Raw genomic sequence first — 14,135 nt, 5'->3', positions numbered from 1 at the left:
GAGTCCTCAGATGCCAAAACTTGGGCTCCAAGCCCTTCAGCACTGATGCCATGAAACCTTGATAAAATCATTAAGCAACTCCGAATGTTCCTTTCCTCACCTGTAAAATAGAGATTGTATACTTCCACATTATTGTTCACAGTTGTTTGGGGAACTAAATACAATAACTACATGGAAAGGGTTTTACAATCTATAAAGTACTATTCCCATGTCAGCTAGAACTGTTACTAATTATGTGGATAATTTTCCATTAACATGTAGCATTTGATGAATATTTAGAAAGCTGTATTTCCAAGTGAAATGCAATCTGCGCCGTGCAGATTGTGGTTACTTTGATTGTTTCTTCCTTCTAACTATCCCTGTATGCTTCCCTCCTTCCCTTCACTCTTCCTTCCTCCTTCCCTCCTTTGCTCTACGCTCTTGGTCCGACAACTATCATGAGTCTGGTTTATAAACTCCACTACTGTTTCAAGAATATAATTTCATCTACATAAATATGTCCATTAATTCTGTATGGCTGTCAACATTGTTCCTTGTGGATATTTTAAAGACATTATATATGACTTATAAATTACAGCCTCTGACTCTTTCTTTGAATTAAATTTACGACTACAAAGCCTGCAAAAGCCTGTGGTTCCCATGATTCCAAGCACCACTTTTTAGGTGAGAAGCTTTGGAACAGGAATGAACATTTATTGATCCCTTATTATATATTATATACCTTTACATACATTCTTTCAATTCTTAAGATAACCAAGTGTAAGTTTTATCTTCTCATGGTAGAGCTTATGAAACTGGCCAGCAACATTGGGTTATTCCAGAAGCTCTTCACTTCTCATGATGAACACACTGAACCAAACCACCATTGCTTGCCTACTGAATGCCGCAATATTTAACTGGCCACCTGCGCCCCCTCTTGCCTCCTGTAGTCTTTCCTCATGTTGAATCAGAGTGAGGTCTTGTCACCTCTGCCCAAAGCCCTCTTTCAGCTTGTCACCTTGCTTAGAGTTAAGAATCCCACAGAAGCTTCAAAGGCTGGGCAGCTTCTGGCTGCTGCTACCTCTCTGACCACTTTCTGCCTCCTTCACTCCATTACTGCCACACTGGCATCCGTGGGCTTCAGAGGCCACCCCAGCCATGCTCCTGCCAATGGCAACCAGTTGTTTCTTCTGCCTGAATGTTTGCCCTCAGATGTCCTCAAGTCACATTCTCCTTCCCTTCGAGTCTTTTTGCAAATGATACCTTCTCAGGGACCTTTACCACAACCAGCTGTTGGCTTCTAGAACTCCATATATCTCTCATTTAGTAAGCATCACTTAATGATACATTCACTTATTTTACCTGTCTGCCTTTCCCCCAAGAAAATATAAGTTCCTTGAAGTCAGAGGATTTTTTTTGTCTTTTTTTCCCCCCCCCAAAGCCCTGAGTACCCAGAATAGTGGCAGGTGCGTAGCTAGTGCTTAGGAAATATTTATTGAAAGAATAAATAACTCTTCAAAATCTGTTTAACCAGTGAGGAGTGGATATCTAACATCTAACACCGAACAAATATCTAACACCAACCAGTGCATTCTTTTATGCCAAGGAGACTCTCAGAGAAGCCCAAAAGGATTGAAGTCCATTACAGGAACTACTGCTAGAAATCTGGAAGAATAACTGAGCAATATCCTTGTCTACGGCAGGAGTGAAAGGAGGAACAGATGGTCTGTGTTTGGAACCCAGTGGTTTGACTTCTGCTTGGAGGGAGATCCAGGGGAGGCAGGAGGAGTTTTGTTCCACTCCCAGCACTTGGACCTAGAAGATAGAATCTACAATCAGATAAACAGACACCTGCCCTCCACACTGGGAGACAGAGAACCAGATGTGGTAGATTTTCTATCACTCAGAAAGACCTTGTTTTGCTCCTGATTTAATTTAAATCTCTTCTGCCTGGACATAACCTCTAACAGAGAGTCACAAGAAGAGGACCCATACACCAGGAAAAGATATCAAGGAAGGAAAATAAATAGCCAAATGTTTCAAAATACTTTTGATTCATACCAAGTTTGAAAGACTTCGGCAGTTATTAGGCACATAGCCTGGAGTTATTTAGGGGTACCCTTTCTGTCTATAGTCTCCCCTTTCCCTAAATCATGTACACTCCTGCTTCTTCCACAGTGAACGTCCTTTGAAAGCTGATAGGGCCAATTGCAGTAGGTTGGGCAGACCCAGAGGGCAGAGTTAGACTCCTCTGGAAGCCAGTTCCGTTCTTCAGGAGGAAACATGGCTCATCCGTTAAAAGTCCCCGAAACCAGCCCGTGAATTATTCTCCAAGGCCTTCTACCCTTACACATCTACCATCAAGTACCGTATTTCATGTCTTTTGTTCCTTTTCTATATCAAATTGTGACAAATACAGTGGAAACTTTCCAGGAAAAATAAGTTTATCTGCACAAACCCCAATGGTACCCCATGGCAATTTATTATTTTTCAATTAAATTTACTGCTAGTTGGCAGTTGCCCTAGTTTAATTTTCTGCTGTTTGTTTACTGAACAGGGAAACACATAATACAAAGCATAATAAAAGTCAGATTGAGTTAATTAAATGTGGAACCAGGAAACTCTAACTCTGCCTTTTGAACAGTTTTTTCATTAGATCTCTTTGAAAAATATCATTTTTAGCTGAAATTTATTTTGACATTTGCAATACATTATTTATTTGGGTCACATTTTCTTTTTCTACAGCTGAAGGAAGGGAAGTGACATTAGTTCATGCCAGCTTTGTCAGGGGATGGTGGGGCTGACTAGGTGGTGTTGGGACACCCAATCGTGTAGGTCAATTTGGGGTTCTTCTGTGGGCACACAGATATGGTGCTGTCATCTTTAGATAAAGTGGTGGAGGGTGTATGACCAGGGCATATCAACATCAAGAGGGATCAGAAAACAGACTCTGTAATTATATTGCTTCATTTCAAGACATCTTGAGAAACTCTTTGATACTAGTCTTGTGATCACAGTGACTTCTGTGGGCAGAATATCAGCATCTCAAAAGCAAGATCAAGAAGAACAAAATGTAAACTTCTTAAAGATTGCTTTTAGGGTGTAAGGTGAGTAATTCATAAATGTATAAAAAATCAGTGGCATTTCCTGGGTCATACCTGCCATGGGGATATAAAATATATTTCAGTCTATATCTTCAAAAGACTTAAGAACGTAGGACGGAAATTTGAATAAAATTCAGTTCATCTTATGGGATTTAATAAGAGTATACATATTCAATTAGAGTATATATTCATATATTCAATTAAAGTATATTATTTTCCAGGCTCATGGTTGATTTTAATATGTGCTAGAGTTATTTAGAAGTATACTTTTCAAAGAGAACCCTCCTGGAAGCTCTTAAGAAATTCTGTCATAATATGTAGCAATCTCATTCGAAGACAAAGGAAAAGAAAAACTTTCTGCCTATTATTTTGTTAATGATAACAGGTTTTAGTTCTAGAGCCATACAAATAGGCTTCTCCCAGTATTACACGTTTTGCACAAAGTGAAAGAGGCACTTTGTGCAATTCTGATTTAGAAATAAAATTATAATTTTTGTCTAACTATTTTCATTATTAAACTGTTAAAATGGTATTTTAAGAGATTAAATACCATGAATAAGAGATTCATTGTTTACTCTTTGTTATTTACCTTTATCAATTTTTAAATTTTTGTTATTCCAAAGTAACAAATGTTTATTATAGAAAAGTATGGAAAAACTGTAAAAGTACACATAAGAAAACTATAGTTATAGTTAATCTTCCACAGCCATAAAGGAAAGTTGTATTTAGCTTTTACTGTGATATCTTGCAATAATTTTATATGTTCATACATAAAAACTTTGTTATACCTATTTTAGATTTAACTTATATTAACTTATTTATACCTATAATCGATCTTTAAAATCTCAAACAAAGCAAAGTTAATATTTTTATACAATCCAACCTTCTCTGCACCCTTCCCCCACCTCCACCAAGATTTAGCTTCAATTCCACAATTATCATCAGAAAGAACGAGTGGCGTTAATTTGATGTATACATTTCTGGATACTTTTACAGATAATTACAAATATACATGCACATGTAGAAGTAGTTATGTTTTATGTTATTGGGCTTTTGTTTCCTTGTTTTTAAGTAGGCTTCATGCCCAGTGGAAAGAAGGAAAGGAAGGAAGGAAGGAAGGAATGAGGGCGGGAGCAGGGAAGAGAAATCTTGGGGAAAAAAAAAAAAGAGGGAAAAATTCTTAGTGCAGTGAGTTTTCGACTGGGGAGATCTTTAGTACAGTTCCATCCTGTAGATGGTAAAAAGTGTTTCAGTCATTTTTCTCCTGGCAGAAAAATGGGTGATCAGCACAGTCCCTTTATTTTAAGACTGAAGTTCACGTGGTGAAAGTCAAGCTTGTGAATCAGAAACAGAAATAAGGAATTCTGGAGTAAAGAAAGCTTGAGAGATTTGTGCAGAGAACAGTCTGGTGGAGAGCTGAGTGGTCCACGAAATGGACAAGTTGGGGACAGAAAACACTTTCCTCAGGCAGGGATGAAATCTGAAAGAGAATTATTCTCCAGAGCAAGCACACTGTTGATCAGGACTCCACTCATCTGGATTCTAAGAAAGAGCCTGTCTTTTTTTTTTTTTTTTTTTACCGGATTCTCTCAACGTAGCCCCTTATGAATTTATAAAGAGTTACTAAAATATTATTTAATAGATGATTGTCCTTGTAAGAATATGATTGGTTTTAGCAGATGGGCTTCAGAAATGCTCATTAAAAAAAAAAAAAAAATCCCACTTGCGGGTTTTATGGACTCATCTAATTCCAGATGACAAGAACAGTCACAGCATTGCTGATTTCGTAAAGCTTCATATAATTTCGTTGCAATCTGTCCCATAAGGCATTTGTCCTACTGCTGTTCATGGATAAGGACAGTTTAAACTTGGGGATTAACTCCTTCAGAAGTATTCCATTGATAGTCTGCTTTTACACACACAAGTTTTCTGAAATATATTAACTGGGAAAAAATTAATTTTCTTTTGAGAACCATGATTAATTTACAAGTCTGACACACTACACTTGTCTAACTAAGTGCAACTTCTGCTTTTTCTTTCGACCCTCACATTGTCACAGATCGACCAGTGGAAACACCTTTCATTTGGTTTCTTGTATCTTTTTAACATCATCTCTGAACTCACGAACCTTTGATCCCAAGCAACAAGATATTCAAGCTCCAAAATTATCTCCACTCTGAGAATGCCTAGTTTTTTGTGATTGTTTGTTTCATTTTGTCGGGTTTTTGTTTTGTTTTTGAAGATTTTATTTATTTATTTGAAAGAGCTAAAGTGAAGACATCACAGAGGGAGGAGAAACAGACTCCCCTCTGAGCAGGGAGCCCGATGCAGGGCTCGATCCAAGGACTCTGGGATCAAGACCTGAGCCAAAGGCACAGGCTTAACAGACTGAGCCACTCTGGTGCCCCTGTTTTGTTTTGTTTTTAGTGGTGAGCTTTACTAGAGGTCAAAATTTAAGAACCAGATACAGATATCATACTGTTTCACATGAAAACTGGTGTCCTTGTGTCCTAAAATTCGAATTTCTATTCTGTAAGTCCTCTTCAGGATCTTGCCTCCAGGCTTATGTTTAACCCATGTCAGAGGTCACCATAGCCCGGGAAGATCACTGCACTTCCTGCTTCGGGTAGGAAGTGACTGAAGTAATTACGGCACCTGGTGAATACCAGCAAGAACTGGAGAAAAAACTCGTGCTAATGAGACCTCAGAGTATTGGACTGGAGAACGAGGTTGTGGAATACAAGACCAGTGACACTTCATTCACAGGCACGCACCCTCCAGGGACACCAGTTTAACGTCCTGACAAAGCCACCTGGGAAGGATTCTTCAACCCTGGTAGGAAGACTTTTTGAAGCTTGGTCAAAAAATGACCGACCCCAGAGGAAGCAGATGCGCTAGAACCACCTTAATATGGTATTAAGGAAGATATCAGAAGGTACAGGGAAGTGGGGGTATTGGAACAAATTCATCATATGAGGTCAGAAAATCCACCAACTGATAATATGCTCTGGGAGGAAGGGGCCTCTGAGGACACTTCCGTCTCCAGGCAATGAGAGGGATGCCTATCCTTTGTAGGTGAGAGCCAACGACATATTTGGCCCTCTTGTGTCAGTGGGGATGACAGGTGTGGGTGATGACAGCACCAGGCAATGATGCTCAGCCGTCAGAGACAAAATGGATGTTATTACCGCCGTGGGTAGAAAAGGAAGAAGGTCAGTAAGAGTGACTCTGCCAGATCACGATGTCCAGAGGGACACTGGAGTGTTACAGAAATTATACAAAGAAAAGGAAAATAAATGAGGTAATAATATATTATAATAATAAATAATAAAAATAAATGAGATAATAAATAAATACCTAATGTCATTAGGTATGACATTAGCTGTAATGGAAAATCGGGATCCCTTAGCCAGTTTCCAGACTTAAGTCAGATCGCAAATCCGGAATCATTCATGAAAGTGCATACCAGACTTCCAAGGAAGAACTCTAAAACATCACCACAAGCATAGCCCATCAGCACTTCCCAATACTCTTCCTAAAATAAGCAGCAGCCATTCACCAGGGAAAGCATACATCAGGGAAAGGGGCATACCCAGCTTTTAAAAGAAAAGCAGGACAAGGAGTCTTAACTGACACTGACATCCGGGAAACTTAAGCATCAATATGGGCCTCCAGTTAAAATATATCCAGTACCGGGGCACCTGTGTGGCTCAGTGGGTTAAGCCTCTGCCTTCGGCTCTGGTCATGATCTCAGGGTCCTGGGATCAAGCCCTGCATTGAGCTCTCTGCTCAGCGGGGAGCCTGCTCCCCCCACCCCCACCCCACCGCCTGCCTCTCTGCCTACTTGTGATCTCTGTCAAATAAGTAAATTAAAAAAAAAAAATCTTAAAAAAAAAAAAAAGTATATCCAGCACACATGAAAGCCTGGTATAAAGAGAATTCTGCAAGGAGTCCAGAGTGGCTGTCTAATTTCCTAAGTAGGTAATTACAATGAATATATTTAACAATGAGAAAACTCTCACATTGGTACTCTAGGTTATGCCCTGAGAGTCATCAATGATAAGAGAACCGGTACAAGATTCAGAAACTACCCATTCCCCAGTACCCCAGCCAAATCTGTAAATTACATGAATCCTGCATACACCAGCATCAAAGACATTGAAAGAGGCAGGGCTGGTGGTCTCGCCCCATTCCCTTTTAATTGAACCATCTAGTCCCAGAAAACACCAGATGAATCAAGGTGAATGGAAACGAACTTCTGTAAGCCTAAAATCAGCCCCGGTTTCAGCTGTCCTGTCAGAGGAGAGATCTTTACTAGAACAGAACATCACAGTTTCTGGCATTTGGTGTGTGGTTATCAACCTGGGGAATGTGTTCTTTGCCAAATCTATCAGTAAAGAAGAATCACAAACAATTTACTTGTATGTGAGTAAGACAGCAGTAAGTACCTCTTCACGCTCTCGCTTAGGGCTATGTTTATTCTCTCACTCTCTGCCATAATATAATTTCAGGGACCTTGACTGTCTTGACATTCTATAGAACAGCCAAGTTGATCTATCATACTGATGTTACACAAATCAGATACGATGAGCAGAAGTGGCAAGGACCCTGAACCCTCTTAAAGACCCAATGCTTTGGAGCATGTGGATAGATTTCTTCTAAGGTCAAGGACAAGTTATTGGAACTTGAACCCTCCCGCACAAAGAAAGTGAAACAGAAAGGAATGCCATCAAGTTCTGGAGGCCAAACCCTACAAAGAAAGAGGAGCCAGGGTGGGGAGTTTAGAATGGACTCTAAGTTACAATGGGGGAGCCCTGAAAAGTTTAAATCAAGAAAGAAATGGGGGCACCTGGGTGGCTCAGTTGGTTAAGCAACCGCCTTTGGCTCAGGTCATGGTCCCGGAGTCCCAGGATGGAGTCCCGCATCAGGCTGCCAGCTCCATGGGGAGTCTGCTTCTCCCTCTGACCTTCTCGCCTCTCATGCTCTCTCTCACTGTCTCTCAAAATAAAAATAAATAAAAATATTTTTAAAAAAAAGAAAGAAAGAAAGAAATGGGATTCTAGTTCTTTCACAAGCTGACTTGAATTGCTGAATGGATTATAAGATGACGAGAGAGGAGGAAGGCCAACTAGAAGCTATTGCTACCATCTGGGTAAAAAAGTGGGGCTCTTGATGAGGAGAGAAGCAGGAGAGATGAAGAAAAGTCACAAACTTGGCATATATTTGGAAGGTAGAGTTGGCAGGACCTGTTGCGATCCTGGATAGGATTACTGAGGGAGAGACACTATCGAAGAAGTTGTATTGTGGTAAGTCCTGCTATGAAACTTGTGTACAAGCCCAGAAAGGTCTCAATATTGAAAACACCAGGTACTAATGTAACCTCTTGGTGACTTGGTTTCTTTGCCTGTAAAATGAGAAGAATAACATCTACAACGTAGCATTATTGTGAGGCTTAAAAAACCCGTATCTCCAAAACACCAGAACAGAGCTTGATAGATAAAAATACTACTGAAGTATTTAGGTTTCTCCTTCTCCTCCTCTTCCTTCTTCTTCTTCTTCTTCCTCACCTTCTCCCCCTTCTTTTCTTTCTTGTGATTATTATGGTCTGTAATTATAGCTTCATTCTCTTTCCAAGTATTTTCATTTTTCTACTTTCGTCTTCACTTGTAGGGGTTTACTTCATTGTCTTGTTTCAAGTAAGATTTTTATTTTCCTTCTTCCCTTTAGCTCTTCCCTTTTACTGTGGTCACTTCACCTTTGCTTTATCGACATTAGCCTTTTGTCTTTAGACCTGTCGATATTAGAGGCCCCACCTCTGCTGTGGTTTTAACACGTCATCACTAACTATCTGGCTCTGCGGGAAGTTAAGCTAGCACTCTTGGACTGTAGGAAATTCTTCCTCTCACTAACAAGGTACTATTTTGGCTTCTGAATTCTCAAGTAACAGCTCTGCTCTGGGCTCAAGGGCACCTGGTTTGATTCAAAGTCAAGCATCGTCGTCCCTCAGGTGGAAATGTTAAGGGACTGGAGCGTGAGAATGGCTTGTCGTGGATTATGTCTCCCTTCCGGTAGAAATTCCACAGCTGACTTAACTGCCCCAGAGGAAAAAGAAGAGTTTATGTTTTAAAATTCATAGCGCACTGGGAGTTGATCATTTTATAGCACTCTGAAGAGAAGCCCAATGGTGCATTAGTGCAAGGATCGGTTTTTCAAACCCCATTAGATCTAGGAAACTAGAAGGCGTTTTACAACTGATTCTCTGTGCCCATGACTCAGGACAGTGGGAACTGGTAAGACTGTCCATGGACCATGCCTTGCTAAGCTGGCTTGCCAAGATGGTGGTCCTCCTCAAGGAACCAGGAGTTGAACCAGATCTCCGATGAGCTCCAAATGACAAGATGTATTTCCATTACAACCCTGATCTGTGAACAGAATCTGCTCTTGGACAGCCCCGTTGATTACATGTTTGTTTCCCGGAATACTTAGCAAGTAGCTCTCTTAGCAATATGGTGTTATTTTATTTTTTTAAAGATTGTGTTTATTTATCTATTGGAGAGAGAGAGTGCACAGGGAGAGGGGCAGAGGGAGACAGAACATTTCAAACAGACTCCGCACTGAGCACAGAGCCTGATGTAGGGCTCGATTCCACCACTCTTGAGATCACAACCTGAACCAAAATCAACAATTGGACGCTCAACAAACTGAGCCACCTAGGTGCCCCAATATAATATTATTTTAACAGTTCTGCACTGTTATATTTTCTCTACTCACTTGTCTCTGTAGATTTGATACTGTTACTTCCTTCTATCCTGCTCTTTTCCAAGAGCACATTTGGTACTCAGTCATAAAGCAGGGCAATAATGATCAACAAAGCTCTCTAGTGAGAGTTCTATATACCAGTAGAACCTGATCCTCAGAACTCAAGGAATATAAACCCTCTAGAGGCTCAAGCAAAAGTTCCTCCAGGAGGTATGGGGTACACACCGGGACTAAGGGTAACATCAGAAGGGGAGTTTTCTAAAAAGGAGGGAAGGTACCCACGTAGGCTGAGAGCACTTCACAGCCCTGGGGATTCGTGAAGGCCAAGGGATGTTTCAGAATTCCCGAAAGTCCTACCAGTTAGCAACCAGGGGCACCGTCCCAGCTCATTCCACGTTGCCACAACAAACAAAGGAAGGAAATGATTTGTCATAGAGGTGATATCCCACAGCCGGGTCCAGCTGTAGCTCTATCTCAGCTCCCCCCACACACACACAGATGAAACTCTAATCTGGCACAGTAAAGCCAGCATAAATCGGAACTTCTTTAGTGTCTCTATCCGGACCTTCAATATTTGAAGATAAACTCAGGCATGTTTTTGAACACATCCCTCCAGATTCCGACTGCGAGATAAATGTAAGCCTCCTCCTGGGAGGATGAGTAAAAAGAAAAAAAAAAAAAAAAAAACCAAGAGCATGAAAAAATTATGTAGTTCAAAAGAGAAGGTTCTGTAAAGGAGCTCATTCCTAGTGTGACGTCATGTTCCATCTGACCACAAAGCTCCAAGCAGCCACTTTCAAGCAAGACATTGGGCCATTTCAAGACTAAAGCACGAATCTAACCAGATGAAACTCACCAGGGTTGATCTAAGAGTCCACCTTTGCATTAAAGGGACTGATTTCAGAAATGCAGGAAATGTTCTGGTATGACTCGGAAGCAGAACAGAAGTGGAAAGTCTTTTGAGTTTTCGCTGACGTCAGCTCAAAATGTTTCAAATACCTGATGAGATCCTTTATAAACATTTTTCCGTTATAAACATTAGTACATTTTCCGTTATAAACATTAGTACAAGCACACTGTTGGTGGGAATGCAAGCTGGTGCAGCCACTCTGGAAAACAGCATGGAGGTTCCTCAAAATGTTGAAAATAGAACTGCCCTATGACCCAGCAATTGCACTATTGGGTATTTACCCTAAAGATACAAACGTAGTGATCCAAAGGGGCACATGCACCCGAATGTTTATAGCAGCAATGTCCACAATAGCCAAACTATGGAAAGAACCTAGATGTCCATCAACAGATGAATGGATCAAGAAGATGTGGTATATATACACAATGGAATACTATGCAGCCATCAAAAGAAATGAAATCTTGCCATTTGCGACAACATGGGTGGAACTAGAGCGTATCATGCTTAGCGAAATAAGTCAAGCAGAGAAAGACAACAATCATATGATCTCCCTGATATGAGGAAGTGGTGATGCAACATGGGGGCTTAAGTGGGTAGGAGAAGAATCAATTAAACAAGATGGGATTGGGAGGGAGACAAACCATAAGTGACTCTTAATCTCACAAAACAAACTGAGGGTTGCTGGGGGGAGGGGGTTTGGGAGAAGGGGGTGGGATTATGGACATTGGGGAGGGTATGTGCTTTGGTGAGTGCTGTGAAGTGTGTAAACCTGGTGATTCACAGACCTGTACCCCTGGGGATAAAAATATATGTTTATAAAAAATTAAAAAAAAAAAACATTAGTACAAGCTAATGCTGGATAGAAAGAGAATAGGGGCCACAGTGTCACTCTTTACCGGCCTCATCATTGCTGGGACCCACCCCTCAGAGCAGATTTAGACAAAATGGGAGCACATGGAAGGAAGGCAGCCAGGATGGTGAGAAACAGGATGGTGCGAAACAGGTTTGAAGGAGGCGTGATTTCAAGACACTGTGGAACTCTGTTTTCCGTTTAGACTGGAAACATGAAACCTATCTTCAACCATCTAAAGGGTTCTGGGGTACCTGGGTGGCTCAGTTGGTTAAGCATCTGTCTTTGGGTCAGGTCATGATCCCAGGACTATGGGATCAAGCCCTGCATCAGGCTCCCTGCTCAGTGGGAGCCTGTGTCTCCTTCTCCCTCTGCCTGCCCCTCTACCTGCTTGTCCTCTCTCTCTCTCTCTGTGTCAAATAAATAAATGAAATCTTAAAATAAAATAAAATCATTTAAAAAAGGGTTTCCATGTGGAAGGAGGATTGTACCTATTTTGTATGGCTTGATGTGAAAAACGAGACTAAAAAAAATAAGATGTCTCAGTCTTGTCAAAAAAGAACTTTCTATTGTAGCTATTCAAGATAAAGTAAGGGCTGGGATTTGTATGTTCTCTATTACTGGAAGAACTTGAAAGGAGCTTGGATGAGTATTTGCTCATTGTTTGGAGCTGAACTCAACTGTCATCCAGGCTGTTCTGTGTCAATGATTGTATGAATCTTGATTATAAGGCCTTGTAGGGCAAGTGCTGTATTATGTGTCATTATATTCTAAAGAGCCTTTCCTAGCTCAAGCATATAACACAGCGGGTCCGTAGACAGGACTAGATTTTTCTTTTTTTTGAATCATCGGTGGGTACTAAAGTTTTGCCAAGTTTTAAATAATCATTTCCAAGAAAAAACAAAGCACACACACACACACACGAAACATACACAGAGAAATTCTTAAAAAAAATATGAAAAGAGAATTACACCATTTGTCAACCCAGTCAGCAAAACTTCAACTAATTGTCAGACAACATCATAACCTTAAAATACAAACATTGTGATGGAACAGGGTGGGGGGGAATACCTCTTTTTTGTTGCATTTTGCTACTGAAGAGAAGCTCATAAATCATTATTTTATAGCTTTATAGTTTCCTTTTACTTAACTTTTAAATAAATTTGTAGGATTTATTCTTGTGAAACAAATACATTTATTAAAGGGCCTGACAGAACCAAGAATAAAATTTTGATATTTTTAGTATTTTCAAAACAAAGGATAGTCCTTTGTTTATAATAATTCACCATAAGCTCAAACTGTAGTGTTCAACCTAAGAAGTAGTGACTTTGCTCATTTCCCTGAGCTCCTGTTTGTTATCATAGAATTGGTCACAGAGATTAGCCTGATGGAAATAATTATCATTAAGAATTGTGTATATTTATAAGGAAAACCAAATATTTAAAATTTTATTTTTCTAGGAAAACATGCAAAGAATAACCTCTACAACAGGAAAAAAATTTTAAGTAGACTTAGGAATAACGATTCAAATGTTCTTATCATGCTTTCTTTGATTTCCTTCTATAAAAGTGAAGAAAGTGATATGGCCAAGTCACAAACCAGAAACAAACAGCCTAAATTCGCTTTGTTACATGGCTTTCAAAATATCCATGGTACTCTTGCACTTTGAATTGAATACCAGCATCAGAAAAATCAGGAGATTTCACATTTTAAACTCCGCATTTCCACCTCACTTGAAAAATCCAAACGTCTGGCTGCACAGGGATCCCACTGTCTTACAGCAGCAACAAGCACCAATTTAGTTGTCCCCTCTTCGAAAGGACATGCTCTTGCCAGTTTGCCAAGCATTCCGTGACCCTGTGAGGCATTACGTCTGTCCTGTCTCACGCATGCACATTCTTGCTGGTTTGGTGCCGCTGTTCTTGGACGTCTGCCCATGAGCCCCACTACACACTTTTATCTGTGTAGGAAGCATCTGGGTAACCTGTACCTCTCATAATTCCACCAGCCAATTCCATACAAACGCTTCCCTGTGGAGTCTAGAGGGTATAGATGCCTTCTAGAATGAAGGTGATTCTCAAGACCCACCAGGAGAGCCCACCACAAGAATGGAAGAGACCCCTACTCCACATTGGCAAGCAAGGCACAACTACTTTCCTAAGTGAGAAGACTTTAAATTGATCCTTAGGGTCCTTAGGAGTGCAGGGGAAATTGTCCCACCTTACAGTCTTTATCTATGTGACAATCGCCAGCATTGGATGAGGTAAAGGGGGTTAGGGTTAGCTAAGAGGGAGAGCATTAATTACTTTGGTTTTGCAGTGGCAAAGTATGGGTTAACCATGAGGTCTGTCAATAACCTGCAACCAAGTCCAACAAGAATATACCTGAAGTTAAAAGAACAGGGTTTGGGGCGCCAGGGAGGCTCAGTTGGTTAAGCAACTGCCTTCGGCTTAGGTCATAATCCTGGAGTCCCTAGATCGAGTCCCACGTTGGGCTCCCTGCTCGTCGGGGTGTCTGATTCTCCCTCTGACCC

Source organism: Mustela erminea, chromosome 18 (genome assembly GCF_009829155.1).
Source record: "Mustela erminea isolate mMusErm1 chromosome 18, mMusErm1.Pri, whole genome shotgun sequence".
In the NCBI taxonomy this organism is placed as follows: Eukaryota; Metazoa; Chordata; class Mammalia; order Carnivora; family Mustelidae; genus Mustela; species Mustela erminea.
This window is presented reverse-complemented; position numbering follows the sequence as displayed.